The 27,464-nt window shown below is 40.5% G+C and overlaps 1 long non-coding RNA gene across 2 annotated transcripts; it reads left to right on the top strand.

Annotated features, from left to right (window-relative positions):
- Window positions 1-27,253, top strand: LOC129635875 (uncharacterized). Of its 2 annotated transcripts, none has more exons than XR_008706508.1 (3): window positions 1-429; window positions 20,432-20,502; window positions 26,979-27,253. It is a non-coding gene; the product is annotated as an uncharacterized LOC129635875 (long non-coding RNA). The 2 variants fall into 2 exon arrangements; XR_008706507.1 differs by lacking the exon at window positions 26,979-27,253 and adding an exon at window positions 24,473-24,992.
- The last annotated feature ends 211 nt before the right edge of the window (window positions 27,254-27,464 follow it).

The following is a 27,464-nucleotide window of genomic DNA, read 5'->3' as shown; positions in this document are numbered from 1 at the left end:
AGACTGCTATTTCAGTAAGGTTATCATGTTATGGAGAGAAACATACTGGAAACATAACTGGCTGTTCACTTAGCGCTGGGAAGTTGATAGAACCCTTGACCTAGGGTCCCCTAGGGGGCGCCACCACCACCTGGTGCTCTCAACAGCGTTGCGAGTCCACCGGTCTCCGAGAAAGCCTTGACCTTCCAGGGAGCATGTCTGGCAAATGCATAATCTTACAACGAAAATGATTGTTGAGGTTGCAATACTGCCAAAGATTTAATATTTCCTGTGCATCACTTTTATGACAGCGATGACTATGGGGGTTCCATGCATGTCATCCTCTCAGCAGCCCTACAACTACAGAATATCATAATCACCATTTGCAGATGAGGAAACTGAGGCTGGCAAGATTCAGTGACTTCCCCAAACTTCCCAGGTGGTGCAATGGTAAGAATACTACTGGCAAGGTAGGAGACGGAGGGCATGCAAGTTTGATCCCTGGATCAGGAAGATCCCCTGGAGTAGGAAATGGCAACCCACTCCAGTATTGTTGCCTGGAAAATTCCATGGACAGAGGAGCCTGGTGGGCTACAGACCATGGGGTTCCAAAGAGTCGGACATAACTGAGCATGCGTACATGCACTTCCGCCAAGGTCAGAGAGCTAGGCCTGCTGGACCTGTGGGGGTAAAATCAGATTCGTCTGACCCCGGGAAGAAGCTCCTTCCAAAACTTACCGTTTGAATTTTACACAACAAAGAACAGTGAGATGTTTTGTGATTTTTTTCGGGGGTGATGTAGGATGTAGACCTACAGTTAATGTGTTGAGGAGCATTTAAAAATAAGTATTTTGGGGGAAATTCCCTGGTGGTCCAGTGGTTAAGCATCTACCTTGCAATGCAGGGGACATGGGTTCGATCCCTAGTTGGGGAACTAAGAGCCCACCTGCCGTGAAGCAGCAAAGCCCACGAATCACAACTACTGAGCCTGTACCACAACTTGAGAGTCCATGAGCTGCAATGAAAGATCCCACGTGCTGCAACCAAGACCAGATGCAGCCAAATAAATAAATAATAAATAAATGTTCAAAAAGAATAAGTATTTCAACAGAACTGGATCAAGATATTGTTGGCCTTCTACTTTAGAAAACTGGAGGAGATCTTTTCCCCAGGTGGTTGTGCACCCAAGAGAAATAAGAGAAAGCAAAATCTATTAGAACACCAAAGTCTACAAATTAAGATTTATTTACCAAGTATTTACTGAAGGACTGTTTTATTCCAGGCATTGTTGTTGTTGCTCAGTTGCTAAGTTGTGTCTCTTTGAGACCCTATGAACTGCAGCATGCCAGGCTTCCCTGTGGTTTGCTATCTCCCTGAGTTTGCTCAGACTTGTTGTCCATTGAGTCAGTGATGCCATCCAACCATGTCATCCTCTGTTGTCCCCTTCTCCTCTTGCCCTTAATCTTTCCCAGCATCAGGGTCTTTCCCAATGGCATGGTGATATACAAATGAATTGGATATGATTTCTGCCTGCAATGAACATGGCTAGTTACAGACATGTCATGTCATACTTTTTAACCTCTATTCTAGCACAAAACTCTAATGTCTTGGACACAAAGGAAAATATTAAATCATTAAAAAAAATCTTATTTGGTCTTCCTCCTGTCTTAGAAACCCCTCCTCCCCAATTTTTCCTCCTCTTACTCAAGATTCAGATTCCAGTTTGAGCTTCTTCCTCCTTCTACCCCTTCTTTTCTGATGACCCTACGTATTCCCATTTCTTCAACCACCAGCTACATTTAGACTTTTTCCCTGAGTTCCAGACCTTATGTTTCCAATGGTCAGTGATGTTTCTTATTCAGCATGCTCAAAACTCTTCTATTGGCAATTTCCATTAAGGTCATTGTCAATCACTCAGTTCTCCAAGCCAGAAACCTGAATTTCATTTTAGGTTTTTCCTTTTCCTTTCAACTGGTCACTGAGCCTATAAAGTATGCTTGTTAAACATCTAAGTCTCTTTCTTTTTAAAGGTTTCACTCTTTGGTCTGAGTACATGTCATCTTTTATTTGAAATACTGCAAAACTTATTCCTTCCTCCAACGTCACCTTCCCCAATTCAACTTTTCACTCCTACCACGTTTAGACCCTTCTAAAAATGTGTTATTTTCATGTGAAAATCCTTTAATTGGCTCACATCTCCTACAGCATAAGTCATGGTTAAGAGCAGGAACTTGGGAGCCAGAGCACCTTAGTGGGAATCCCAGCTCCATCCCTGACAGGCTTATATAAGGGCCATTAAGTTACTTAATCTCTGTGTCCATTACTCATTGTAAAATGTGAGATGTATTTACTGCATAGAATTATTTCAAGGATTATATGCAGTAATATTTGTAATGCACTTAAAACAGCACCTGGTACAGAGCAATCTCTCAGAAAGTGTTTGTTAACTAAACGAGGTGCAAACATATCCCTCTAATATGAGACCTGCAGTGACTTCTCTGGTCCAGGCCCACTTTTCCAGTTGCAATTATTTTCCTCCAGGCCACTTATGTTCTATACATATTGAACTGAAAACTCAGTGCTCTCATTTACATCCAGACCTTTATATTTTATATCTTCTGCATAAGATTTCTTTCCTCATGATCTCTTGAAGATTCTTACTTATAATGTAAAGTTCATTCAGGATTTACCTCTGTCGTAAAGCCTGGAAAACAGTCAACTGCTTCTCTGTGCTCCCAGAGCTGCGTGTACCGCCGTTACAGCTTCCCTGAGGCTCAGATGGTAAAGAATCTGCCTGCTATGCAGGATATCCAAGTTCAATCCCTCGGGGGAGATCCCTGGGTCAGAGAAGATTCCCTGGAGAAGGAAATGGCAACCCACACCAGTATTTTTGCCTGGGGGATTCCATGAACAGAGGAGCCTGGTGGGCTACCATCCATGGAGTTGCAAAGAGTAGGACATGATGGAGTGACTTTCACCTCCATCCCTGCACTCAGCATACTGCCTGACTGTTACTTTACAAGTATATCTAACTTACTAGAATATTATGTCCATAAGTACAGGGACTAAATTTGTTCTCTTCCTTCTTTGTATCTCCAGCACCTATTGAAATATGAGGCCCAGATATGTGCTGTGTAAATATGTGTTGTTATTATTTTCTTTTGCTATCATATTATAATTGGAAGGGATTTAAACACCTTGCCCAACTTATATTAAATCTGTGGAAACTGAAGACAGGAGATAAAGATTTGCCCAAGATTTTCTTGCTAGAGAGTCATAAAAGTGGGACTAGAACCTTGTTTCCTTTCTTCTCTTTCAATGCTTTCTTCCCTACATTATACAGGGGAACTCCTCTTCCTCCACCCTCTACAGGTTTGCAAAGAGCTGTGAACCAAATGACCTACATAAATGCTAATCTGTTTGCTCTGCTTTAACACTTGGCAGGAATTTCGAATTCTGAGATCACACTCCACCTGGTGGCAATTTACCTAAATTGCAAGTGCCTTTTGGCATCGGTGACCATTCTCTCTTTGATGTTTCTCTGGTTTTATGGGTTCTTCTTTCTCATTTTCTTTTGTGGGTTTTTCATCTCTTGCCAGTTCAGTAAATATCAGGGTTTCTTTGGGTTCTGGGCCCTACACACTTATTCTACACACTTTGTTTGATGGTGATGGGGATTCATGTGCTCTTGAGCTTCAAATACTGTTTCCATGATGATAACCTTCAAGTCTTCATCTCCAGCAAGAGTCCTTCTCTTGGGCCCCAGCCAGGGCCATCATACACTTTGGTGCGGGCACTGCTGTTCATGGAAAGTCATTCTCTGTGTAATCCATGCGATTGGCACCCGCTGATTGGGTAGCACATGCAATGGTAGGCAGGAGACTTCAGGTATCACAAAGGTGACATGGCCCAAACAGAACTCATTACTACTCCTCTGAAAATGATTTATTCTTCTGGATTCTCCTATCAAGAAGTGGTTTCTTTACTCCTTTGTCATTATTGGATCTTCTCTTCCTGATCACCACCCAATCTGCTCAAAGTCCTATGGATTCTACTTCCTAATAATGTTTGTGACCATTTATTTGCTCATCTCCACCACTGCTTTCTTACCTGAGCTCAGGCCTTCAGTATCCCTGACCTGCATCACTGCTGCAGCCTGCGAACTAGCCTCCCTGACTCCAATTTTGACCATCTTTAATCTCCATACTGCTACCAGCATGAACTTCCTAGAATATGTATTTGGTCATGTCATTTTTTTCTGTTGAAAATGCTACCACTGTTTTCCATGGCCTCTGGGTTAAGTTTAAACTCTTTGGAGTGGCTTACACAGTCCTCTGAGACCTGGGCCTTCCTGTCCCTTCCTGTTCCCTCCTCCTTTTGCTCCCCTTCTTGTTCACTCTCTATTTGGAAGTAGTTCTCCAGGTGACACATGATTGCTTTCAACTTCATAGCCTTTGCTATCTACTTTTCTCAGGATATTCTCCTTCCTCCAGTTTGCATGGTTAATCCTAAATGGTCTTTTGCAGCTCAGCTGAGCCATCACCTCCTTGACCACCCAAAGCTTGGTTAGGTGCTCTTCTGTGCTTCTGGGGGATACTACTGACCCCTCTGCAAAGCCTTTTTCTTATTGTGCTGTAATTCAGCTGCTCCTTTCCCCATGTTCACATTAGGTTTATCTTCTTTAAGACCCAGGACTACTTCTTCACGGTTGTATTTACAGCACTTGGTATCCTTTGCAGGCACATGGTAGGTGGTCAGTAAATTTGGGGGCTTGTGTTGTTCAGTCACTCAGTTGTGTCTGACTCTTTGCGACCCCATGGAATGCAGCATGCCAGTCTTTCCTGTCCTTCACTATCTTCCAGAGTTTGCTCAAACTCATGTCCATTGCGTCAATGAGGCCATCCAACCATCTCATCCTCTGTTGTCCCCTTCTCCTCCTGCCTGCAATCTTTCCCAGCATCAGGGTCTTTTCCAGTTTTTTTTTTTTTGGGAAATTTGGGGGGTGGGAGTGAAGAAAAAGTGACAGCGACAGCAACAAAGCCTCATGAGCAGCTCCTTTGTGATTCTAAGTCTTCAAGTGATGGCACACACCCCCAGTTTTATCAGAAGGCACAAGATTTGAAGGCTGAGATCTTCTGGAGATGCGGTAGGATCCTGTGCTATATGGACCAGCCTGCCCCATGGCTAATGGCCTAGAAAATGTGGGTTGACTTTAAGAATGGAAAAGTTCCTCTACACCGAAACGTCTTTTCCCACATGTACACCTGAAATTCTTATGTAGATAATTCAATCTTTTAGCTTAAAGGTTGACTTCCAGTTCAACTGGAACAGCCCTTGCCTCCGCGCGTACCCCCTGAAAACAATCAATTACGCACTAATATGAGCTGGTCTCAAATACTCTTCCAAGAGGCAGTTCTAATGGGGAGGGAACACGAAGTCAGTGGGCATTTGACAGAGGCAAGAGAGATTGTTTTAAAGTTAGAAGAAATGTTCAAAAACATTCAAAGGAAGAGGCTAAGCAATAGAGATAAAGCTTGAATATTTCATGATTTTGCATGGATTGCCTTTTGTGTGTGCATCATTGAAAATCCATCATCTATACTGAGTGTCCTTGGCTCCTAGACAAATCAATTCTCCTGATCCCCAAAGAGAAACAAATAGAATGAGATAGTAAGAGTGTTTAAGATAGTGTGACTCTTAGTGTAAAACGTAGTATGGAAATAGTGAATATATTTAATCTCCTGAAAATCATCACTGTTAAAATGACATATTAGAATAATAGGTTAGTAAGCACATTTAAAATTCTAAACTTAAGATTAATTGGAGAGATATTTGAAATGTAAATATAAAAGACCAAAGATTTTGTTTTTCTTTGCCAAAAGCTGAATTCAGATGGTATTTTTCAATAATCTGCATGAAAGTTACTTTCAAAGTTATGGTTTTTAAAAAAACAATATTTCAGTCAGCCATGTATATAAACAATGGCATCTCAGATATTGCAGCCTGATTGCTCCCACATTCCTAAAATTCTGAAAACTCAAGAAGCCATTTTATAGTATTGGCAAAGCCATGCAAAGCTTTATTCTTTACATATAGGACTTCAGCCTACTTGAGACTCTGTGAAAGATGGACTTGCTTAGGGTAAAAGTAATAACTTTTAATATTACCTTTCTATTAGTTCTAATCTAATGCACCGGAAGGCATAACTCACTTCTGTTAACAATAAGAAAGAGAAAAATATGTGTATAGATGGATGTCGTCAGTAAATGCCTTTAGCTAAATAAGGCACAATTGATTTGAAGGGCATCCATCTGAATGGGCCTTTGAGTGGCCCAAGGATGGAGAAGAATGCATAACTGTCAATGTTCATTGTTCGTCTCCTCTCCCCTCCCCCGGTCCCTCCTTCTCTCCTTGATGAAGAACACTGATAGTTGAAAATCTATGTGGTAATTGAAGAGGAATAAAGTTACACTAGATGTTAGAAGAAATATAGGTGGGGGTGCCATTAACTGAAGTAATTAAATGGAATAAAGATGCCAAAGCAAAGCATGGTCAAAGGGGACGTGAAAGAAAAAAGCACGGAAGATAATGATCAGACAGAATGATACATATGTATAATTGAACTTGAAATAAAAAAAGTAGCAAAATGACCTTTCTTTCTGGTGGCCCCGTGCTTAAAGAATTGTAAGGAGCTTGACAGAGGTGGAGGTTAGCCCAATTTTGTTGCTCATCAATAAATGTTTCCTGTAACCAACTCAGTAAACAGTTATGGCTAGTAACTTAACCTATTGTCAAGCAGACAGATTTAAGAAGTAGAACTTGTAATGTGGAAAAGTCAACTATTAAAAGCAGATGAAAATATGGACCATTACATGTTCTATGAGATGCAGTTTTCTTTTTTTTTCTTTCTTTATTTTTAGTTGAAGGATAATTGCTTTACATTACTGTTTCTGCCATACATCAACAAGAATCAGTCATAGGTATACATATGTCCCCCCCTTCTTAACCCTCCCTCCCACCCCCCACCCCTCTAGGATGTTACAGAGCTCCAGTCTGAGTTCCTTGAGTCATACAGCCAACTCCCACTGGCTATCTATTTTACATATGGTAATGTATATGTTTCCATGCTACTCTCTCTATTTGTCCCATCCTCTCCTTCCCCCACACCCCTCTGTGTCCATAAGTCTGTTCTCTATGTCTGAGATGCAGTTTTCTTTAAAAAAACAACAACAACAAGGTGAAATGATAGCAGCTAAAGTGTCAGAGTTGTAGCAGCCCATCTTAGTAATTTAATTTTAACATAGTTTTTTGAAATGAAATAAAAATGCTCTTGTGTAACTCACAATAAATGTTTTGACAATAAAACAGTATTTAGAAGTTGGTTATAAACAGATATGACTGGGGTGAAGGAAAAAATGCATGGCAAACTTGAGTCGCAAAGTATATCATTACCCAGATAAATGTACACATCTAGTAAAACAAAAACAAAAACAAAAACAAAAACCTACATTTTGAAAGCATTAAAATTTGCCAAAAGCCTCAACCTCTTAGGTCTGGAATTAAAGAATGAGTCACTTCTAAAAGCAGAGAGGTGCGTGTGACTTAGCATTTTAACTCTCGGGGAAGGGCTTTACTTAAAATAGCAGATTTAGCAAAATTGGTACCTTTTCTTTAGAACAGTGAAGCTGCAGGATTCCTGAGAAAACTGGGCACCATTGATGCTTAAGCTTTTAGTCAATGAGTGTTGTGAAAGGCAGGCATAAAATCATAATGATCTTTCAAATTAAGATGACGTCAAGGCCATTAATGATGCCAATATAGAGGTGACTATTATGTGTAGACAGAACCTAGCTGCTAGGCTGATTCAAGATTACTTAGTGTTTGGAGAAATAACGTAAAACAGCAGGTGATTTGAGGCTCATCCATGCCCTGCTTTAATTCCTTGACTGCCAGACCCAGTCAAACCCTGTGGGGCCCTGCGGGGCTCCTGGATGCAGAGTACTTTTTCTGTCTCCTGTTTCCTGTAGGCAAGATTCCAGCCTCCATGACCTTTCCTGAGTTTCAAAGGGCAGATTCAAACAGTTGCTATTCAAGGGAGGAACAGTCAAGAAACCACTTGAGGCAAGATTAATGGGACCAGAGAAGCTTATCAGGTTATAAGCCTTACCACCTGAGACCCTTGTTGTTGTTTGGTTGCTCAGTCGTGTCTGACTCTGCAACCCCATGTACTGTAGCACGCCAGGTTTCCCTGTCCTTCACCATCTCCTGGAGCTTGCTCAAACTCATGTCCTTTGAGTCAGTGATGCCATCCAACCATCTCATCCTCTGTCTCCCTGTTTTCCTCCTCCCCTCACTCTTTGCCAGCAGCAGGGTCTTTCCCAATGAGTTGACTCTTCAAATCAGGTGACCAGAGTATTGGAGCTTTAGCTTCAGCATTAGTCCTTCTAATGAATATTCAGGGTTGATTTCCTTTAGGATTGACTAGTTTGATCTCCTTGCAGTCCAAGGGACTCTCAAGAGTCTTCTCCAGCACCACAATTCTAAAGCATCAATTCTTTGCCGTTCAGCCTTCTTTATGATCCAACTCTCACATCTGTACATGACTACTGGAAACATCATAGCTTTGACTATGTGGACCTTTGTCAGGAAAGTGATGTCTCTGCTTTTTAATACACTGTCTAGGTTTGTCATAGCTTTTCTTCCAAGAAGCAAGTGTGCTTTAATTTCATGGCTGCAGCCACCATCTGCAGTGATTTTGGAGCCCAAGAAAATAAAATCTGCCACTGTTTCCACTTTCCCCATCTCCCCTGAGATCCTGCACACACCCTAGTCTGGTCAGCAGTCCTACCCTCGAACCATTGCCATAAAACTCCTCACCAAGTTTCTCTGGTTGGGACACATAGTTTTGAGGCAGGAGCCTGCTGTGTCCTGGCAAAGCAATAAAGCTATTCTTTTCTATGTCACCTCAAACTGTCTCTGAGATTCAATTCACTGGTGCACAGAGGCTGAGCTTTGGGTGTCATCTCCTGTTGGCATGTTCCACATCTTTAAGCAGAAACACTCATAGTCTTGACCTCCTTTACAGTATTAGCTTCATAAAAGCAATGGCCTAAGGATAACCACATGACCATCATTCCTATTCTTATGGGAACTCAACGTTTCTGAGTCTTCTTAATTCCTTCATTGATCTCATCTCTTATGTCTAAGTCACTGTACTTTTGGGTTCTTTTTGAAAATGTCTGAGCTTTGTCCTTTCTTTCCCAAGACTAAAGCCACACCAGTCTGAGACCTAATTATCTTATGCTTGGAACTTTCAAATTGTTTCCTGGAGGCACTCTGTTATGACAATAGAAGTATGCCCATAAATTTAAATTAAAATGTTTTCATCATTCTTGGTGATAAATCTGTAAATGCTAACAATTTTTTTATGTATTAAATTATCTATGAAATTATTAGTTATGTTAAATTGATCAGAAGAATATAAATGTATTATAAAATTTGGTAATTGTTAGCTATAAAATGTAAATCTGTTGAAAATATATCTGCATTGAGATTGAGTGCAGCTGGCTTTTTTCCCAGGTTATGAATCTACAGATGATTATTATTTATTCCTAGAAAGTGACAGAGTTCAACATCAAGTCTGTCTCCCTCCTGTCCTCCGTACTTCCTCGCCTCCACCCTCATTCTCTTTCTCTCTCCTCCTCTCCCTTCTTTCTTTCTCAAATTAGATATAGGTATTGAGAAAAGTTGCTGACAAAAGTTGGCGGGACTGAAAGAAATTTTATTTGCCACATCAGGTGGCATGTGGGATCTTTGTTCTCGAACCACTGGGCCACCAGGGAAGTCCCAAGGAGCTTTGATATAGGAATATCAATTATTTGAAGTTCTTCTAAGTTGCATGCCAAAAGAATATACTAATCTATAATAAAAATATTTTAAATTATCTAGCAGCTGGTGACTTCATAATGACCATTTAATTTTGTAAAAGGCATGAATTGGAACCATCTGATTTGCAGAAGGATTTGCTACTCATTCATTAAAGTCATTTAATTTCTCAATATCTGGGAAGTATATTAAAAAGACAATATATAAGCTCTAATTTCTATTAATCTTTAACTTAGAGGTTCCTTCTTTATGGAGCTAAAATTACATCAGACTGGGGTAAAAAAATAACCCCATAAAATTAGACATATGTGTTTTAGGAATTTATCCATTTCTGAAGATGGATCAGTATATTAATGCCAAATTTAAACTATCTAGGAAGGCATGTCCTAGTCTTTACAATTTATGATACTTGAGAATTATTATATATAAATAAATTCTAATTTTGTTTTATGATGAAATATTTTTTAAATGAATATATTTGACAGAATTGGAACAAATTTGAATTGCTAAAGAAGAAGCAATCTTAATTAAATGAAGTTGGTTTTCTAGGATTTAAGATACTATATCCTCAAATATATTTTAGAAACATATTGTCTCACATTTACATATAAGAGGATGGTTTGTATTTAAGCCTACAGGTTTACATTTTTATAAAAACTGACAAAAATGATATGGCCACTATTAATTTTAGAGCATATAAATGATGTATTAAATTAAAAGATGCATCAATAAAGAGGTGAATTCAATATTATGATTAAGTGCATCACTTAGGATAAAAATCTATAATATAACATAATCTCTTTATTTTTATCTTCAGCCCCAAAATATGTGGAATAAATGAACACAAGCAAATGTAGGCAAGTGGGAGATTTGTGCCCAATTTAAAAATGAATATGTATTTACAGTATTTCATGTTTGGGCAAAGGTTAATGAAAATATTTCTTCTACTGGGGTGACTAATATAAGAAAATATAAGACATTAACTTACCTATTACCAATAGATCTCTTTTACTGCAAGAAATAGTGTCATTTGACTCAGACTTGCCTGTGAGTGTCCAGGAGTCTCCAGTGGAGGCGTGGGTTGGTGGTGGCCAGCTGCAGGGTTGGGGGCACTGAGTGCAGCAGTACATGCCTGGGGTCTTTTGAAGAAGGTCACCACTATCTTCATTACCTCCACCATAGTTTGACCCCAGGTGAATAGCAAAATCACTGCACATGGTGACTGCAGCCATGAAATTAAAAGACGTTTACTCCTTGGAAGGAAAGTTATGACCAACCTAGATAGCATATTGAAAAGCAGAGACATTACTTTGCCAACAAAGGTCCATCTAGTCAAGGCTGTGGTTTTTCCAGTGGTCATGTATGGATGTGAGAGTTGGACTGTGAAGAAAGCTGAGCGCCGAAGAATTGATGCTTTTCAACTGTGGTGTTGGAAAAGACTCTTGAGAGTCCCTTGGACTGCAAGGAGATCCAACCAGTCCATCCTAAAGGAGATCAGTCCTGGGTGTTCATTGGAAGGACTGATGCTGAAGCTGAAACTCCAATACTTTGGCCATCTCATGCGAAGAGTTGACTGTTTGGAAAAGCCCCTGATGCTAGGAAGGATTGGGGGCAGGAGGAGAAGGGGACGACAGAGGATGAGATGGCTGGATGGCATCACCAACTTGATGGACATAAGTTTGGGTAAACTCTCGGAGTTGGTGATGGACAGGGAGGCCTGGCGTGCTGTGATTCATGGGGTCACAAAGAGTCGGACAGGTCTGAGCGACTGAACTGAACTGAACTGAAATAGCAGGGAGGGGACACAGATCCACCCATCAACAGAAAATTGGATTAAAGATTTACTGAGCATGGCCCCACCCATCAGAACAAGACCCAGTTTCCCCCTCAGTCAGTCTCTCCCATCAGGAAGCTTCCATAAGCCTCTTATCCTTCTCCATCAGAGGGCAGACAGACTGAAAACCACAGTCACAGAAAACTAACCAATATGATCACATGGACCACAGCCTGGTTTAATGCAGTGAAGCTATGAGCCATGCAATGTAGGGCCACCCAAGATGGATGGGTCATGGTGGAGAGAGTTCTGACAAAATGTGGTCCACTGGAGAAGGGAATGGCAAACCACTTTGGTATTTCTGCCTTGAGAATCCCAGGAGCAGTATGAAAAGGCAAAAAGGTAGGACACTGAAAGATGAACTCCCCAGGTCGGTAGGTGCCCAATATGCTACTGGAGATCAGTGGAGAAATAACTCCAGAAAGAATGAAGAAACAGAGCCAAAGCAAAAACAACACCCAGCTGTGGATGTGACTGGTGATTAAAGCAAGATTCAATGCTGTAAAGAGCAATATTGCATAGGAACCTGGAATGTTAATTCCATGAATCAAGGAAAATTGTAAGTGGTCAAACAGGAGATGGCAAGAGTGAACATCGACATTTTAGGAATCAGTGAACTAAAATGGACTAGAATAGGTGATTCTAACTCAGATGACCATTATATTTACTCCTTTGGGGAAGAATCCCTTAAAAGAAATGGAGTAGCCATCATGGTCAACAAAAGAGTCCAAAATGTAGTACTTGGATGCAATCTCAAAAACGACAGAATGATCTCTGTTCATCTCCAAGGCAAATCAGTCAATATCATGGTAATTCAAGTCTATGCCCTGACCAGTAATGGTGAAGAAGCTTAAGGTGAATGGTTCTATGAATACCTACAAGACCTTCTAGAACTAACACCCCAAAAAGATGTCTTTTCATTATAGGGGACTGGAATGCAAAAGTAGAAAGTCAAGAAACACCTGGCGTAACAGGCAAATTTGGCCTTGGAATACAGAATGAAGCAGGACAAAAGCTAGTAGAGTTTTGCCAAGAGAACACACTGGTCATAGAAAACACCTTCTTCCAACAACACAAGAGAAGACTCTACACATGGACATCACAAGATAGTCAACACTGAAATCAGATTGATTATATTCTTTGTGGTCAAAGATGGAGAAGCTCTATACAGTCAGCAAAAAGAAGACCAGGAGCTGACTGTGGCTCAGATTATGAACTCCTTATTGCCAAATTCAGACTTAAATTGAAGAAAGTAGGGAAAACTACTAGACCATTCAGGTATGACCTAAATCATATCCCTTTATGATTACACAGTGGAAGTAAGAAATAGATTAGATCTGATAGATTGCCTGATGAATTATGGATGGAGGTTCATGACATTGTACAGGAGACAGGGATCAAGACCATCCCCAAGAAAAAGAAATGCAAAAAAAGCAAAATAATTGTCTGAGGAGGGCTGACAAATAGCTGTGAAAAGAAGAGAAGTGAAAAGCAAAGGAGAAAAGGAAAGATATACCCATTTGAATGCAGAGTTCCAAAGAATAGCAAGGAGGGATAAGAAAGCCTTCCTCAGCGATCAATGCAAAGAAATAGAGGAAAACAATAGAATGGGAAAGACTAGAGATCTCTTCAAGAAAATTAGAGATACCAAGGGAACATTTTATGCAAAGATGGGCTCGATAAAGGACAGAAATGGGATGGACCTAACAGAAGCAGAAGACATTAAGAAGAGGTGGCAAGAATACACAGAAAAACTGTACAAGAAAGATCTTCATGACCCAGATAATCACAATGGTGTGATCACTTACCTAGAGCCACTCACCTAGAGCCAGACATCCTAAGTCAAGTGGGCCTTGGGAAGCATCACTACGAAGAAAGCTAGTGGAAGAGATGGAATTCCAACTGAGCTATTTCAAATCCTAAAAGATGATGCTGTGAAAGTGCTGCACTTAATATGCCAGCTAATTTGGAAAACTCAGCAGTGGCCACAGGACTGGAAAAGGTCAGTTTTCATTCTAATCCCAAAGAAAGGCAATGCCAAAGAATGTTCAAACTACTGCTCAATTGCACTCATTTCACACTCTAGTAAAGTAATGCTCAAAATTCTCCAAGCCAGGCTTCAACAATACGTGAACCGTACCAGATGTTCAAGCTGGTTTTAGAAAAGGCAGGAGAAACACAGATCAAATTACCAACATCTGCTGGATCATTGAAAAAGCAAGAGTTCCAGAAAAACATCTATTTCTGCTTTATTGACTATGCCATAGCCTTTGACTGTGTGGATCACAGTAAACTATGGAAAATTCTTCAAGAGATAGGAATACCAGACCACCTGACCAGCCTCTTGAGAAATCTGTATGCAGGTCAGGAAGCAACAGTTAGAACTGGACATGGAACAAAAGACTGGTTCCAAATAGGAAAAGGAGTATGTCAAGGCTGTATATTGTCACCCTGCTTATTTAACTTATATGCAAAGTACATCATGAGAAACGCTGGGCTCGATGAAGCACAAGCTGGAATCAAGATTGCCGGGAGAAATACCAATAACCTCAGATATGCAGATGACACCACCCTTATGGCAGAAAGTGAAGAGGAACTAAAAAGCCTCTTGATGAAAGTGAAAGAGGAGAGTGAAAAAGTTGGTTTAAAGCTCAACATTCAGAAAACTGAGATCATGGCATCTGGTCCCATCACTTCATGGGAAATAGATGGGGAAACAGTGGAAACAATGGAAACAGTGTCAGACTTTATTTTTTTGGGCTCCAAAATCACTGCAGATGGTGATTGTAGCCATGAAATTAAAAGACGCTTACTCCTTGGAAGGAAAGTTATGACCAACCTAGATAGCATATTAAAAAGCAGAGATATTACTTTGCCAACAAAGGTCCGTCTAGTCAAGGCTATGGTTTTTCCTGTGGTCATGTATGGATGTGAGAGTTGGACTGTAAAGAAGGCTGAGCGCAGAAGAATTGATGCTTTTGAACTGTGGTGTTGGAGAAGACTCTTGAGAGTCCCTTGGACTGCAAGGAGATCCAACCAGTCCATTCTGAAGGAGATCAGTCCTGAATGTTCATGGGAAGGACTGATGTTGAAGCTGAAACTTTAATACTTTGGCCACCTGATGCGAAGAACTGACTCATTGGAAAAGACCCTGATGCTGGGAAAGATTGAAGGCAGGAGGAGAAGGCAATGACAGAGGATGAGATGGTTGGATGGCATCACTGACTCAATGGGCATGAGTTTGAGAAAACTCTGGGAGTTGGTGATGGACAGGGAGGCCTGGTGTGCTGCAGTCCTTGGGGTCGCAAAGAGTTGGACACGACTGGGCGACTGAGCTGAGGTGATTGAAATAATCATGGAAATTTTTACCTCTTCCGAAATCATGCAAAATATGTGAAACACTGAGACACTCTGGCCTTAGGCTTTTTCAAACATCTGTGGACCCTGCATGCAGGAGGCTTATTTTGAGAGGTGATCCCAAGGAATGGAAGTGGCAGAGAGGAAAGTTCCAGAGATGAAAGGCAGAGACACCAATCCAGGGGTAGTTTGTCAAGCTGGGTCACTACAGCAGGCAGCTGCAGTTTGGTCCTACCCACGACCCTTGGAGGAGGCATGTGAAATATGCTTCATCATTGTCCACCCAAGGAATATGTTAGAGGAGTTTTCATCCTCCAGTTCTTGTTCCCTGGGGCAAGGGTCACCTCATGGGATATTATCTCCTTTTCCGGTTTGTGCCTGTGTCAAAGGTGGGTGTCCCATTCGGCAGCAGAAACAGAAAGATTCTGGGGTAGAAGGTAAGAGAGATGAGTTGCCATTGAGGATCCACGGCTGTGTGCAGCTGGTTGGCTGGAGTGCACCGGTGGTCATGGAGGACGGAGATGGGGCACAAGAAGTATCTGATCTCGACTTCTTGACACCAAATGCGGTTATTATTAAGAGTGGTGGAAATGCAGAGACTGGATTTGCATCTGCTACTGCTGCTACTGCTGCCAAGTCGCTTTAGTCGTGTCCGACTCCGTGCGACCCCATAGACGGCAGCCCACCAGTCTCCCCCGTCCGTGGGATTCTCCAGGCAAGAACACTGTAGTGGGTTGCCATTTCCTTCTCCAATGCATAAAAGTGAAAAGTGAAAGTGAAGTTGCTCAGTCATGTCTGACTCTTCGCGACCCCATGGACTGCAGCCTACCAGGCTCCTCCATCCATGGGGTTTTCCAGGCAAGAGTACTGGAGTGGGTTGCCATTGCCTTCTCCAGGATTTGCATCAGATGGGGGTAAATGCTATTTCTAGCATACTGTTTGTTTTGATTTACAAATACTTACTAATCTAAGAAGATAAGACCTGGAAATCTTGCCATGCATTGCCACGTGTGTGGAATACAGTGACTCTTTAGTTTTAACTGACACACTTTGGTTTAGTTTCCCCTCAACAGTCTTTCAGAAGTACCACCTCCTTTGCCACTAACTAGGGGCCGAGGAGGTGAGACTGTCCAAAGGAAATTATCAGGACTTTGGTGGTCCAGTGGTTAAAACTCATCTTCCAGTGCAGGGGGTTGTGGGAGCTAAGATTCCCACATACCTCCTGGCCAAAAACCAAAACATAAAATGGAAACAATATTGCAACAAATGCAATAAAGACTTTAAAAATGATCCGTGCCAAAAAAAAGAAAAAAACAGAAACAAAAACACACAACTTTAAAAAAAACTGTTTAAAAAAAGAACACTGTCTTCACTTCAGCCTCCCCATACTACCAGCTGATGAGTATGATCAAAGAAGGCCATATCCACAGTGATGTTTGAAATTTTCTTATTCTTTGACATCCTGGAGCTTTTTAATTGTTGCTTAGTTCCTAAGCTGCATCTGACTCTTTGTGATCCTGTGGACTGTGGCATGCTAGGCTCCTCTGTCCATGGGATTTCCCAGGCAAGAATACTGGAGTGGGTTGTCATTTCCTTCCCCAGGGGATTGGGTGAGGGGTAGAACATTTAGTCCTGAAGTGGGAACCCTAGCTACTGTGAAAGAGAAGAACTAGAATAATTTTTGCTCAGGTTCTCAGGCAGATCAGCTTTAGGAAAAAACACCAATGGAAGTTGAGTATAGGGAAACTGATTTCCTTATAACTGTCCATAACTGTGTATACCTTAGAAAGTCTGTCTGAAAGGGGATTCTCTCACCTTCATTGAATACTTGAGGTATGAGACATCATCACCTGCTTTGCTGTTACTCCCTGCCACCTGAATAAAACCCTATGGCTGGGACCTCCCTAGTGGTCCAATAGTCAAGAATCTGCTTTCTAATGCAGGGAATGTGGATTTGATCTCTAGTTGGGGAACTAGAATCTCACATACTACAGGGCAACTAAGCCCCTGCACCACTACTGAGCCTGCATTCTAAAGCATGTGCTCCATAAGAAGAGATCCCACGTGGCACGATGAAGACCCAAAACAGTCAAAAAACCAAACAACCCCTCCACCCAACCAAACTCTGTGGCCAGTCCCTAGGGGGATGTAGTTCACTGCTGGCAGTGAGCTCTCATGGGGAGCCAGGCTGGGGAGAGGACTTCTGAAATGTGAGGTTATTTTCTTGGCAAATCTCAGTGTTCTGGAATTAGTGAGTGAATGAGGGCAGATATCCTCGTCTTCATGCTCAACAGGATGGCATTTGGATTCTTGCTCAGATTCTTTCTTGGAACTTGTTTCTTAAACAATCACAGGAGGTTATTCACCAAAGTCAATGAAACTGAAATGTTCTTTGTCAGCAGGAGGATATGACTAGATGTGCTCTCATTATATCCATTGGAAGCATTTCCCCTGATCTTCGAAATATATTATTACATTTCGGATGACATTAAGAGATAAGTCTTTAGTCACGGAATTCTAGTAGGAGGGAAAAAAAAGTAGTTTGGGTTATTTTCTTTATTATTGTTGTTAAAATGTGAATCATGCCCTTCAGTTTGATGAATTCTCATTGATGCTTCAATGGAAGGGGAAGATGAAATAACATAAATGATAGCTATAATTAATTTTATACTAAGCTTCCTTGATGAAATTAATATTGTCAGATGGAAATGTAATTTAAGCAAAATATGCTTATATGCTCATGTAAGCTGAGTTACACATTTGGACTTTAAGAAAAAAATCACTCTTGCATTTCATAGAACCGCTTACAAAATGATTTAGCTTAATTGTTTGTACAGCTTTCTAGACATTATAGCTCTTTAAAGGCAATAAGGGCACATGAGATGAAAGGGTGAAAGACAAAGGGTCATTTTAAATATGCTTCTATTATTCTGAAAAAAAAAAAAATGCAGGACACTTCTAATTCCCAAACCTAGGTTTTAGCATATATGTTAGTGTACTCTGGCTGCAGTTTTATATTCATCAAAAAAGGAAACATTCTGGCAATTTAAAACAATTCAGATCTAAACTGAAATAAATTATATTGGTTTGTTAAGTAAGCTTCAAAACATATTGACCTAAAAGGTCAGCAAATTTTAGTGAAAAATATACAAGTCAATATCCATCACATGCCTGAATTCTTTGTTTTTATGTGACATTTCAAGCAATTTTCGTAACCGGTCAGGAAAGAGTACAAAATAACAAACACCAAGACAGTTCACTGATTTCAGATAAAATCTTCCATGATCTCAAAAACAAATACTCATAAGCGTCATAAACTGACATTGATTATTGTTCTGAACAATAACAACAAAAACAACATCTGCAACCTGTTTCTTAATATGAAACCAAACATTATGTAACATATGAAAATTTGAAATATCAATTGCTATTTCTTCCTTAAAGAGTCTACTCCCTGTAGACAGTCAATACAATATTTATTTAATTAGCTGATTACCAGAGTTAAAGGACTCAGACACAGGAACACAGACACCCCAGTTGATAATATGGTAGAGAGGTGGTTTACTGGTCAAGGCAGCATTTTTCTCAACACTCACATAGAGGAATACATGATAGTGATCTCTCTTCTTCCTCCAGAATAAATTAAAGCTATATAGCTCTGTTAAAGATGTGGCATATTTATGAGAATGTAAGGACCTCATGGATGAGGTTGCTAAAGTCTTTGTGATAAATGTCTGGCTGTCAGTCTTGCTTCCACCACTATACTGTGCTTAACCCCCAAATACAGCAGTTACTAGATTTATCAAGCAGCACTTGGTCCGTGGCCATATAGCACTTGGTGGCCATATAAAGTTAAAGTTAGTTAAGTTGCTCAGTCGTGTCCAATTCTTTGGGACCCCATGGACTGTAGCCCACCAGGCTCTTCTGTCCATGGGATTCTCCAGGCAAGAATACTGGAGTGGGTTGCCATTTCCTTCTCCAGGGGATCTTCCCGACCCAGGGATCGAACCCAGGTCTCCCACATTGCAGGCAGACGCTTTAACCTCTGAGCCACCAGGTGGCCATATAGGCTGGCTGTAAAATCTCAGGCAGCTAGAGACAGTAGGAGGAGGGAAAGAAACTAGCATTTATTGAGTGTCTCCCTTGGATGGGAACAGGGCTTTCCTGATAGCTCAGTTGGTAAAGAATCTGCCTGCAATGTGGGGGACCCCGGTTCCATTCCTGGGTCAGGAAGATTCCCTGGAGAAGGGATAGGACACCCACTCCAGTATTCTTGGGCTTCCCTTGTGGCTCAGCTGGTAAAGTATCTGCCTGCAACATGGGAAACCTGGGTTCGATCCCTGAGTTGGGAAGATCCCCTGGAGAAGGGAACAGCTACCCAGTTTTGGCCTGGAGAATCCAAGGGGGTCACAAAGAGTTGTACAGGACCGAGAGACTTTCACTTCACTTGTATGGGAGACACCGTGTGGCGACTTTCCATGTGTGGCCTTACATTGCTCTTTCAATCACCCTAAGAAATGGATATTATTTCCATTTTACACATGAGGAAAATAAAGCTCAGACAGATTATACTTTGGAAAAGTAGTGAAATTAAAAATTTTGACACAGATTTTGTGTTATCTTGCTGATTATTTCTTGCATTTGTGGTTGTAAGGGTTTAACTTCTATATTGTCACCAATTCTTGTCTTCTAACCTTGCGGGATCTCTCCAATTCATGGTGTTCCAAACCACATTCATTTTTTTTCCTTTTAAAATCTGCTTCTCTTGTATTCTGTGGTCTTGTCTCATCTTGTATCTCTCTTCTATCCCAAGATAGAAATCTTACCCCCCAACCTATCTCTCTTGTCCATCTGTGTCTTGGATAAAGCAACTAGGTGAAAGCTTATTGTAATCTGAAAAGATTTAGCAATCAAAAATCATGTTGAATACCGAAGTATTTTAAGTAATTTTGTGTTGACACCTATCCCATAAACTCAACGAGCTGTAATGTAGCTCACCAGAGGCCTTGTTACCCAGGAGGGCCATCTTTGTAGCCAAGCCTCTGGGTGGCACCCCAAGCTTTGAGGCATTTAGAAAAAGACAACCCAAATTCATTAAAGAAGTTGAGTGGCCTGAGGCAAACCTGCGTGCATGTGTGCTAAGTCGCTTTAGTTGTGTCTGACTCTGCAACCATTTGGACTGCAGACCACCGGGCTCCTCTGTCCATGGGATTTCCCAGACAAGAATACTGGAGTGGGTAGCCATTCCCTTCTCCAGGGGATCTTCCCGACCCAGGGATTGAACTCGTTTGGCAGGCAGATTGTTTACTGCTGAGCCACCGAGGAAGCCCCATCCAGAAACCTAGTGGGTTTTAACTTTCCAATCTCTCCAACTAGGAGGAGGCCGGAAGGGCATCCAAGAAGGCCAATCGGCAGTGCCTTCCGCACTGCAGTGAACAGCTTCACAGGTATCTTTATACATCTTTGCCTGAAGTACATGTGTAGAATATGCTTTATATATAAAAGTATGTTTAAACATATTTCACTGGGACTTGTCATTACAATTTTTTTTTTCTTAGAGCTTGTTCTTTATCAGTTTGTGTGGATTTAAAACATTATTTTGTTGAACAGTGCCTGGCATGTGTATATAGAGTGTATCTAATTTTTGTTGGAACTAAAACAGCTGCATTCAGTGACATTGTGTAACAGTGACATTCAGCTACATTTTGGTGCACGTGTGGGTGATTTTGCAGTACAGACTCATAGAATTCAAAAGCTCTTCATATTTAAAGTTTGTTTAGATATTGTTAAATTGCAACGGCAAAAATATGGTACCAACATATCTTCGTATAAGTAATTTTGGAGGTTCTTGGTTAGATCATACCTTTGCCAGTACCAGATATTTAGTTTCTGTGACTCTAAAGATTAAAAAATAATAAGTTAGTATTTAATTTGAACTTTTGAATTACAAGTGAAGTTGTCCTTTTTGTGTTTCCTGGATATTTGTAGTTCTGTAAATTGCTTTTTCATTTTCTTTGCCTTTTAAAAAAATCAAGTCATCTTTCTATTCCTTGAATGAAATTTTGCATATTATAAATAATAATTCTTTGTCTAATGTTGATTTCAAATATTTCTCATAGCCTGTCACTTATCTTGAAACTTTCTTCTATGATATCGTCTCTTAAATATTGTACCAAAAGATATTTTTATACCATCACATCTATCCATCTTTTTCTTTCTGCATTTTGAATAGTATTAGGCAGGACTTGCATATCCCAAGATCATTAAAATATCCACCCCTATTTTTTTTTTTGTACATATGTTGCAATAAACCTATCAAACTCAGGGCTAAGGGCACCATCCTCCACAAAACTGCCCTCACTTCAGGTGCAGATTTGGGGGTCTCCAGGTCCACCCTCACTTCTGACCAACTAACTACAAATTCAGAGGTTCCCATGATTTCCCTCAGGTTTGATAATTCAGTAGAAAGACTCACATAACATATGGAAAGGGCTATACTTCCAATTATAGTTTTGTTACAGTAAAAAGCTGTGAATTAGAACCTGCCAAAACAAGAGATATGTAGGTGAAATCTGGAAGAGGTCCAAAGACAAAGCTTCTGGATGGTATGCTATGATCCAGGACAACAATCAGCATACTGTCAACCAGGAAAGTTCAACCAAGCCCTAGTACTCAAAGCTTTTATTGGGGTTTCATTATGTAGGCATGACTGACTAAACACTGACCATGTGGTTGAGGGCAATTTCTAACCCCTTCTCCCTTGGAGAGATCAGGTTGATATCATACGTTTGACACCCAACACTTAATCATTTGGTTGGTCTTTCTGATGTGGCCAGTCCCCATCTTGAGTTATTTACTTAGCATAAACTATCCACCATGAGTTACCTTGTTAGCATAATCTCTCAGGTGTGGTCTGAGGGGCTCATGAGGAATAACAGGGATACTCCAATCACTGAGAAAATTCTAAGGGCTTCAAGGTTACCTCCCAGGAGCTGAGGCAAAGACCTCTCTTTGGGTAAAGTATGTTCTTTACTAAGTGTGTGCATGCTAAGTCATTTCAGTCATGTCAGAATCTTTGCAACTCTATGGACTGTAGCCTGCCAGGCTCCTCTGTCCATGGGGATTCTCCAGGCAAGAGTACTGGAGTGGATTGCCATTTTCTCCTCCAGGGGATCTTTCTGACTCAGGGATTGAACCTGCATCTTTTACGTCTCCTGCATTGGCAGGTGGATTCTTTATAATCATTAGCACCACCTGAGAAGCCCTATTCTTTACTACACAGATATTTTATAATTAAAAAAATTAATTAAAAATTTTTGGAATTATATTTTTATGACTGGCACCTTCCTGTCTGGTCCCATACAATTTCCATAAACTGATCACATCAAAAAAATATATATATATACACACACACACACATACATAGTGTGTTAATCATTCAGTTGTGTCCTACTCTTTGGAGAAGGCAATGGCACCCCACTCCAGTACTCTTGCCTGGAAAATCCCATGGATGGAGGAGCCTGGTGGGCTGCAGTCCATGGGGTTGCTAGGAGTCAGACACGACTGAACGACTTCACTTTCACTTTTCACTTTCCTGCATTGGAGAAGGAAATGGCAACCCACTCCAGTGTTCTTGCCTGGAGAATCCCAGGGGCAGGAGAGCCTGGTGGGCTGACGTCTATGGGGTCGCACAGAGTCGGACACGACTGAAGTGACTTAGCAGCAGCAGCAGCAGTCCTACTCTTTGGGACCCCATGGATTATAGCCTGCTAGGTACCTCTGTCCATGGACTTCTCCAGCAAGAATACTGGAGTGGGTTTCCATTCCCTTCTCCAGGGGATCTTCCAGACCCAGGGATCGAACCCAGGTCTCCTGCAATGCAGGCAGATTCTTTATCATCTGAGCCACCAAGGAATTCAACTTTTCCAAATGAGTAGCTAGTTGTCTCAATATCACTTGAGTATTATACCCTTCCAGTAATTTTGAATACTATCTTTATCATATTCTATATTTTCATATATATATGGCTTTGTTTCTGGATATCTATTCTGGTTCATTTATATTTTTCTACATCTCTTCCAATATTGTCTATTCAAATTACAACTTTACAGTATTTTTTTCATAGTAAGCTTTGAAAGAGTCGGACACGACTGAGCGACTGAACTGAACTGAAGCTTTGAAAGCTAGTGGGTCAAATTCCACTTATTGTTCTTTTTCCAAGATATCTTGGCTTTTCTTATACATTTTCTTTTCCAGAAAAATTTTAAAATTTTGTCAGATGCCACAAATAAATCTTAAGGGAATTTTAACTGAGATTTTATTGACTTTATGAATTGCTTTAAGGAAGTTTGTATCATTAGAATTTGGAAATTTCTCACTTACTGTACTTAAAAAAATATCCTCCAGTAAAGTTTTAATTCCTGTCTATATTTCTCACATGCTTTAAAGATAAATTCTAGGCATGTTGCTTCTTTGTATGCAATTGTGAAAGGATTATTTTTCTGTTCCTGTTTCTGATTATTATCTTCATATAGGAAAACCCTGGGTTTATATCGTAAATCTAGTACATTATTACATTACATTATATTTATTAGTTCTAGTAGTTGCTCAATTATTTAAGATATTTTTAGACAGATAATCATATCATCTGCATAATGATACTATTGTCACTCTATGAATAAATATTGGAATGTGAAGGTACAGCAAGTAATGTGGATTAGAAGTATGATTAATGAAGTATTATTAGCAGGTGCCATTATTCAGCTCATAATTTTAATGTGAATGATTCTAATATTTAACTTTTGAGTAACACATTTGTGATATAATTCTATATTTTATCCTTTGTCAGTTTTAGTAAGGTGCTTCTAATTCTAGCAAATGGTAAGTTTTAATCAGGACTAAATACTTAATTTACAAAGTGTTTTTGGGATTTAGCAAGGTCATTTTATGTAGTTTCATTTGTAATATGTTATTATAGTGAATGACATGAATACATTTCCTTACATTAAATCATTTTTCTATTCTGTGGTTAAACATAGTTGACTCATAGATAGTGCTCTTTAATGAATGGCAGAAGTTAATTTGCTAAAGTTTTAGTTAGGATTTTCATAAGTTATTTTGATCAGGATTTTTTGGTATTTTCGTTCACCTGGAATGGGCATCAGAATTATACTATCCTCACAAAGTGAGGTTGGATAACTTCCTATGGTTTTCTATGCTTTAAATCAATTTAAATAATATAAGGATTATGTTTTTTTTTAATTGATAGAAGTGACTGGTAAAGCTACCCAAGACTTAAGTATTTTGTAAGAATAGAAATTGAGGGAGCACTCTCTTGTGTCTCTTCTTATAAGGATACTAATCCTATTGGATCAGGACCCCCACCCTAACTTCATTTAACTTTGATTATTTCCTTAGGGGTCTCATCCCCAAATATAGCTGCGCTGGAAGTTGGAGCCTCAAGGTATGAATTGTGCGAGGACACAAGCATTCAATCCGTATCAGTTATCTATGGCCATGTGTCAAATCAGGTTCACTGATTGTCCATGTTATAAAGTTTTATTGGAACCCAAGAATGCTCATTTGTTTATGTATTATTCTGGCTACTTTCACACTACGATGGCAAAATTGAGTATCTGCAACAGAAACCTTACAAACCACAAAGTGTTGAGTATTTACTAGCTGGTCCTATACCGAAAAAAATTTGCTGAATCCTGCACTTAGCTTGGCACATGCCTTACTTCTTCTGAGACTAAACTGATTATTCTTCTGAAGCCCTGTGGTATTTATTTTCTGACCTAGGCATTCAACTCTCCTAATTCATTATCATGTGGGCTTCCCTGGTGACTCAGTGGTAAAGAATCCACCTGCCAACACAGGAAATGCAGGTTCGATCCCTGAGCTGGGAAGATCCCCTGGAGGAGGAAATGGCAACCCACTCCAGTATTCTTGCCTGGGAAATCCCATGGACAGAGGACCCTTGTGGGCTGCAGTCCAAGGGGTAGCAAAGAGCTGGATACAACTGAGCGACTAGCATACTGAGTATATTAGGTGTGCACTCACGCCCTCAGAATTGCATGTGCAAGGGCATGCACGAGATACATTTGATGGACTAAGTTGCCCTGGTTCTTTCTGGAGAAGCTACTCTGCTCACAGCCTCTGGTTGGAGCAGCCCCAGCCAACACCTGCCACTTTCCTCATCCATTCCCATTGTGGCTAACTAAACCAGGGAGGGGCTGTCAGCCCAGACTAACTGATCCTGTGGCTGTCCACAGGCCAGTCAGATTCCCTCCTGAGAACTGGAGGAAGACAAAGAGAGAATGTTGTTGATTGTTTCTGAACCTTGGAGCTTTGAGTTTATGTTGACTCAGGGACTAAGGGCCCCCATATGGGGCCTCTACAAGGATGGGAAACCTGCTTGGAAGAGAGAAAAATGAAGATGCTAAGACACGTTGAAGAAATAATAATGGTGCTGAGAGATGGTAAAGAAGGTGCAGCGATACCATGAGAGAAAGAGACAGAAATGAAAAGAGACCGGTAAGAAGAGAAGACTTCCCAGAAAAATTAAGACTCACCCTTGTGCCTCATATTTCAGTTCTCATCTCCTGTCCCCATAAGTCACATATTTGACTCTGGTACCAATCTCAAATAACAAGTATCAACTCTGCCCTCTAGAAGCTCATAATATTGGGCTGACCAAAAAGTTTGTTCAGGTTTTTCTATACAATGTAACAGAAAAAAGCTGAACAAATTTTTTTGGCCAATGTGATAGAAATGAAACAGCAAACAGATGAATTGTTGTTTGTTGTTCAGTCATCAAGTTGTGTATAACTCTTCACGATCCCATGGACTGCAGCATGCCAGGCTTCCCTGTCCCTCACCATCTTTTGGAATTTTCCCAAGTTCATATCCATTGAGTTGGTGATGCCATCCAAACATCTCATCTTCTGTCACCCTCTTCTCCTCCTGCCTTCAGTCTTTCCCAGAATCAGGGTCTTTTCCAATGAGTCTGCTGTTCGCATCGGGTGGCCAAAGTATTGGAGCTTCATCTTCAGCATCAGTCCTTCCAAAGAGTATTCAGGGTTGATTTCCTTTAAGATTGACTGGTTTGATCTCCTTGCTTTTCAAGTTGAGGCCTTAAATGCAGAACAGTAAGTACAGATATGGCATAACAATACATTGGACATAATATTCTATTTTACTTGCAGCCTTTAGAAAGTGTGAGATTTTCTCGCGTTCTGCAGATAAGCTCCTCTTACTTTGTGATCCAGCATCGGAGAATTTATGTTCAGTGTAACGAGAAGAGCCTCGACTACAATATGTCAACTAACCGGAGACATTTTCAGAAGCTTGGCAGAACAGACTCATCAAGAATCCAGATCCCCAGAGAGTAGACTCAGAGTTCATAGTGACCCTGTTCATTTGGAGGAGAGATTGGAAACAGACTTGAATGATAGTGTTCATATGGAGGAGAAATAAGAGACGACCTTTCAAAACAACGAGAAGCCAAGAACCAGGCTATGCGAAATATGGCAGAAAAGGCATTAATGGTGGAATAGAAGCTGGATCTGGGTCAATCAAAAAGTGGGGTGGTCAAAAAGTAAAATTAGTTCAGTGTTAAACACAAGCAGAGGATACTGACATTGGAGAAAATATTTCTTTTGTACTTAACACTGTCAAATTCAAACCAATAAAATGTAGTCCGGTGCATATTTGCTTATGGCAGCCTTCTTAAAAAAATATGATTTCTGTTTTTCAGTCTTACAGGCTAAATGTGGCAACATTCAGATTAGCTTCCACATAAAGAAGACTTCAAGCATTTCATGTAGAAGCTTAAATACAAATAAAACGTTGTAACAGTTTGGAAAAAATATTCTACTAATTTTTAAACTTACCTTCAGTTCTTTCTTGTTTTTCATGACAGACAAGACGACTCTGGAGATGGAGCTGGGTTCAGAATTTGGCTGCATTCTCACCTGCTGGAAACCCGTGGATGAGACATTTAGCAACTTTGATTCTTAGTTTCTTCCTGTTCTTTTTTAAACTTTGTGTTTTATATTGGAATATAGCTGATTAACAGTATTGTGATAGTTTCAGGTGCACAGCAAGGGACTCAGCTGTAGGTACACATGTATCCATTCTCCCCCAAACTCCCCTCCCATCCAGGCTGTCACATAACATCGAGCAGAGTTCCCTGCGCTATACAGTAGGTCCTTGTTGGTTATCCATTTTAAATACAGCAGCGTGTACATGTCCATCCCAAACTCCCTAACTGTCCTTCACCCCCATCCTTGATTCTCAGTTTCTTGATTTGAAAACTCAGGGATAATCACCGCCCTGCAAGACTGCTGCTTTCAACCAGGCTTGAGAGATTCCATTTGCCAAAGTTACTGCCTGCCATACCTTACTC

The sequence above is a fragment of the Bubalus kerabau genome, chromosome 21, assembly GCF_029407905.1.
Source record: "Bubalus kerabau isolate K-KA32 ecotype Philippines breed swamp buffalo chromosome 21, PCC_UOA_SB_1v2, whole genome shotgun sequence".
Classification (NCBI taxonomy): Eukaryota; Metazoa; Chordata; class Mammalia; order Artiodactyla; family Bovidae; genus Bubalus; species Bubalus kerabau.
The sequence above is the reverse complement of the archived record's forward strand: the minus strand, read 5'-3'. Positions and strand labels throughout refer to the sequence as shown.